The sequence below is a fragment of the Triticum aestivum genome, chromosome 1B (assembly GCF_018294505.1).
Source record: "Triticum aestivum cultivar Chinese Spring chromosome 1B, IWGSC CS RefSeq v2.1, whole genome shotgun sequence".
Classification (NCBI taxonomy): domain Eukaryota; kingdom Viridiplantae; phylum Streptophyta; class Magnoliopsida; order Poales; family Poaceae; genus Triticum; species Triticum aestivum.
In genome coordinates, this window is record NC_057795.1 from 542,991,871 (window position 1) to 542,997,310 (window position 5,440).

Genomic DNA, 5,440 nt, shown 5'->3' on the forward strand with positions numbered 1-5,440 from the left:
TTTTCTGTCGTTTGCTTCCCGGTAAGGCGAAACTTCCTCGAACGACGCTTGGTCCACACCATTATCTTCTCCTTTCCCCCCGGCAAACTTGTGGGCGAGGGAACCTTCCTTTCCTTGAGAAAGAGAAAGAAGAGAAAATAAAGATAAGGAGCCTTACGGCTCGTTATTGCTTACCGGGGGTAGGCGCTGCACAAAGTGTCAGATAACACATGCAGAAAAAAGTAGAAAGCAGGAAATTGACAAGATGTGCGGAGCACATGAGCTTTACTTATGCACGGGGTCTGCGCCCGGCTTCGTACAAAGGATTACATGCAACATCGGCAAGACTTGTACAAAAGGTGGTTGCCGGAACAGGTTCCGGCAACCGCGCCTTACGGGTAAAACTTACGAAGATGCTCAATGTTCCAGGAGTTGCTCACCGGAATGCCATCTTCGGTCTCAAGGCGGACAGCGCCAGGCCTAGTGACTCGTTTCACCCGGTAAGGGCCTTCCCACTTCGGCGTCAACTTGTTGGAATTCTTGGCGGACTGAACGCGCCGAAGAACAAGGTCGCCTTCCTCGAGACTTCTGGCATTAACTTTGCGGCTATGGTAGCGGCGCAAAGCTTGCTGGTATCGAGCAGCTCGTACAGCGGCCTGAAGACAGTCCTCCTCAAGGAGCAGCGCGTCATCTTGTCGCAACTGCTCTTGCTCAAGCTCATCATAAGCGAGCACTCGAGGTGACCCGTATACGAGTTCCGTGGGGAGAACTGCCTCTGCTCCATAGACTAGAGCGAAAGGTGTCTGGCCAGTGGCTCGATTTGGCGTCGTCCTGATCGACCAAAGAACCACCGGTAGCTCCTCAATCCAGTTCTTTCTGCACTTGTGCAGCCTGTTGAAAGTCCTGGTCTTGAGCCCGTGCAGCACTTCAACATTTGCCCTCTCCACTTGACCGTTGCTTCTCGGATGAGCAACAGAAGCGAAGCAGACCTTGGCGCCAAGATCTTGGACGTACTGCATGAAGGTGCGGCTCGTGAATTGCGTGCCGTTGTCGGTGATGATCCTGTTAGGGATCCCGAAGCGGCAAACAATCGACCTGAAGAACTTGACTGCTGACTGTGCTGTCACCTTCCTCACTGCTTCCACTTCCGGCCACTTTGTGAACTTGTCGATTGCAACGTACAAGTACTCAAAGCCCCCGACAGCTCGGGGAAAGGGGCCGAGGATGTCGAGCCCCCAGACCGAAAATGGCCAGGATAAAGGGATCGTCTGGAGAGCTTGAGCTGGCTGGTGTATCTGCTTGGAATGGAACTGGCACGCTTCACACTTGGTTACTTGTGCAGTTGCATCCTGGAGGGCTGTCGGCCAAAAGAAACCTTGCCGGAACGCTTTGCCGGCAAGTGCTCTTGCGCCAATGTGGTGACCACATATGCCTCCATGTATCTCTGCCAACAACTTTTGTCCGTCTTCCCGGTGAATACACTTCAATTTCACGCCGTTGAGTCTTCTTCTGTACAGTGTGTTGTCGACAAACTGGTACATACTTGACTGCCGGGCTACTCTTTCCGCTTCTTCTTGCTCTTCGGGAAGTTCTCCTGTCTGAAGGAAACGGACAATCTGCTGTGCCCATGCTGGAGCTTGCGGCTCGACAACAAGGACTAAAGGCACATCTGCTGCTGCGGGAACATCCGCTTCTACGGCGAGAACCTGCGGCTCAGCCGGAGCTTGACGTTCCCCGGCAAGCTTGCCGGAGCAAAACTTGTCGGGAGCGTCTGCTTCAACGGAACAAACCCTAGGGCTTGCCGGAGCAGACTGCTCCTCAGCACCCTTGGTGTTGATCTTGAGGACCTTCTTGGCGGCGGCTTCGGGGAGCTCTGCCGGAAAATAGTCACCAGAAATCAACTTCCTCTTCTTGCTCTGTCCAGTTGATGGCGTTACAGACGGTTGAGTCAGTTTGAGCACAAAGATCCCTGGTTCCACAGGTAACTTAAGTGCGGCGCACTTTGACAGGCCATCGGCAATGTCGTTCTGAGCTCTTGGAACATGTTCCATCTGTAGGCCGTCAAAGTGCTCTTCTAGCTTTCTCACTTCATCAACGTAAGCTTCCATCAACGGACTCTGATAATTCTTGTTCACTTGGCGGACGACAAGCTGTGAGTCACCCCTGACAATGAGCTTCTTGATCCCAAGGTCTGCTGCGATCCTGAGACCGGCAAGCAAACCTTCATACTCTGCGGTATTGTTCGTTGCTTGCTCCTTGGGAAAGTGCATCTGGACTACGTACTTGAGGTGCTCTCCGGTGGGTGCGACAAGTAGCACGCCCGCACCGGCGCCTTGCAGCGAGAAGGCACCATCAAAGTACATCAGCCACTCTTTGCTTGCTTCCTTGACGGGGATGCTCGTTTCTGGAATTTCTTCATCTTGTGTTGGCGTCCATTCTGCTATGAACTCCGCCAATGCTCTGCTTTGGATAGTTGAAGTGCTCTCAAACTTGAGGCCAAAGCTTGACAGTTCCAGTGCCCACTCGACAATCCTGCCTGTTGCTTCTGGATTTTGCAGTATCCTCTTCAGCGGAAAACGAGTGACGACTGTGATCTCATGTGCTTGGAAGTAATGGCGCAGCTTTCTCGAGGCCATGAGAAGGCCGAAAAGCAATTTCTGCACACCAGAGTACCTTGACCTAGCCCCCTGCAGAAGGGAACTGACAAAGTAAACTGGGCGCTGCACCATTCTTTTCTGCATCTTCTCACGCGCCTGCGCAGATCCATCTTTGTCGGGACCAGAGCTTGCCGGTGAAGTCCCCTGCTTGTCGCTGGATGCATCTGCCGTGGTTGCTGGCTCATCATCCGCCTCCCTCTCTGCTACTAACGCAGCACTAACCACTTGATTGGTTGCCGCTATATATAGCAGCAACTTCTCTTGTGGCTTAGGTGCGACAAGTGTTGGAGTGGAGGACAGGTATCTCTTTAAGTCCTGCAGTGCAGCCTCCGCTTCCGGAGTCCATTTCATTGGACCTGCCTTTTTCAATATTTTGAAAAATGGCAGGGCGCGCTCAGCAGACCTAGAGATAAACCTGCTGAGAGCAGCTACGCAACCGGCAAGTCTTCGTACATCCTTGACGCGCTTTGGTGCTTCAATCTGCTCAATGGCCTTGATCTTGTCGGGATTGGCTTCAATTCCCCGCTGAGACACGAAGAACCCGAGAAGCTTGCCGGAGGGGACTCCAAACACACACTTCTCGGGGTTAAGCTTGAGGTTGATCTTGCGCAGATTTGCAAAGGTTTCGTCTAAATCTTGAATCAGAGTCGCCTTGTCCTTGCTCTTGACCACTATGTCATCCATGTAGGCTTCCACATTTCTGTGTATTTGCGGCTCAAAAGCGTCATGGACTACCCTTGCAAATGTTGAACCAGCATTCTTTAAACCGAAAGGCATCCGTACGAAACAGTATGTGCCACATGGGGTGATGAATGCGGTCTTCTCCTCATCCTCTTCTGCCATGAAGATCTGATGGTATCCTGAGTATGCATCAAGAAATGAAAGCAAGTCACATCCGGCCGTGGAGTCAACAATCTGGTCGATGCGCGGCAAGGGAAATGGGTCTTTGGGACAAGCTTTATTGACATCGGTAAAGTCGATACAAAGCCTCCATTTCCCGTTTGCCTTGCGCACGACTACAGGGTTGGCCAACCACGTAGGATGGAGCACTCCTCTGACAAGGCCTGCTGCTTCCAATTTCTTGATTTCTTCTGCGATGAATTCTTGGCGCTCCACTGCCTGCTTCCTGACTTTCTGCTTGACGGGCCGCGCATGAGGACAGACGGCAAGATGGTGCTCGATTACTTTCCTGGGAACACCGGGGATGTCAGACGGTTGCCACGCAAATACGTCGACGTTCGCCCGCAGGAAAGCAACGAGCGCGCTTTCCTATTTAGGGTCGAGAGTGGCACTGATGGTGAAGGTACCACCAGTGCCATCCTCCTTGGCGGACACCTTCTTGGTCTCTGGTGGAGCTGCCATTGTCTTCTTACACTTGCCGGTGGAGCTCGATGGTGCGTCCTCGACGGTAGCGCAGCACTCCGAAGAGGTGCGCTTGCCGGAGTGGGCATCAGAACTCTTGCCGGACTTGGTCTTCTTCTTCGCCCCGGGAGCTTCAACGGCAAGTGACTTGCGATCTGTTGCGGCTGCTGCTTCCCGGTAGATCTTGTCGGCGCAGATAAGAGCATCCTTCTTGTCGCCAGGGACAGAGATGACACTTATCGGGCCTGGCATCTTCAGCATGTTGTATGCATAGTGAGAGGCTGCCATGAATTTGGCGAGTGCTGGACGGCCGAGTATCCCATTGTAAGGCAATGGAAAGTCAGCAACGTCAAAAGTGACCCTCTCAGTCCTGAAGTTCAACTCGCTGCCAAATGTCACCGGCAACGTGATCTTTCCCTTCGGCTTGCTCCTTCCCGGATTGATTCCTTGGAATGTGCCGGTCTCTTCGAGCTCGCCATCAGGGATCTGGAGTTTCTGGAGTACCGCGGAGGAGATCAGGTTCAAGCCGGCCCCGCCGTCAACTAGCATCTTAGTGACCTTGAGGTTGCGGATAGTTGGTGAAACCAACATCGGCAAGCACCCGACCGCAGTTATGCGATCAGGGTGGTCCTCAATATCAAAGATGATAGGCGTGCTGGACCATTTCAGAGGCTTGCGTGACTCGATGGGTGGTTCTGCCGCATTGACTTCCCGCACCCACTGCTTGAGCTGGCGGTGTGAAGTATGCAGAGAAGCACCGCCGTCAACGCACAGGACCTCTGTGGCTTTCTAGAACTCCTGCTCATCGGTCTCGTCATCATCCATATCTTCATCGTCGTCGTCATCTTCATCCTTGTCGCGGCCGCGGGGAGGTCTGTCTCCTTGCCGCTGCTTGGCCTTGCCACGACGCCCTCCTCGGCCGGGGCGTTTCTTGCCGGCTCATCCAGCACCTTCCTGGGCCTTCTCCATGTCGCGTCGCTCGTATTCAGCCTTTTGCTGCTCGACAAGCTGCTCGACCTTCTTGCAGCTCTAGAGGTCATGGCCCTTGGTGCGGTGTATCTTGCAGTACTGCTTGTTGGTGTCGTCCTGCTTGTCGGCGACCGCCACAGCCTGGTAGTTGGTGCCTGCGGTAATCTCCTAGCCGGAGCTACCAGCTTTGGCTTTCTTGGCGCCACCTCCATTGCCGGACTGCTCAACGACTAGCACATCTTTGCCTTTCTTCTTCCTGTTGTTCCGCCGCCGGTTTTTCTTTGCCGGGGCAGCCTCCTCACTATCAGATCCTCCTGCTTCTGTATTCTCTCCTGGGAGTTTCCTTCCTTCCTCAGCACGTGCATACTTGTTGGCTAGGGCATATAGCTCACTAACGTCTCTGATCTTGCACATCGCCATCTCATCCCGCATCCCGCGGTTTCGCACGTTCTGATGGAACGCGCTGATTACCG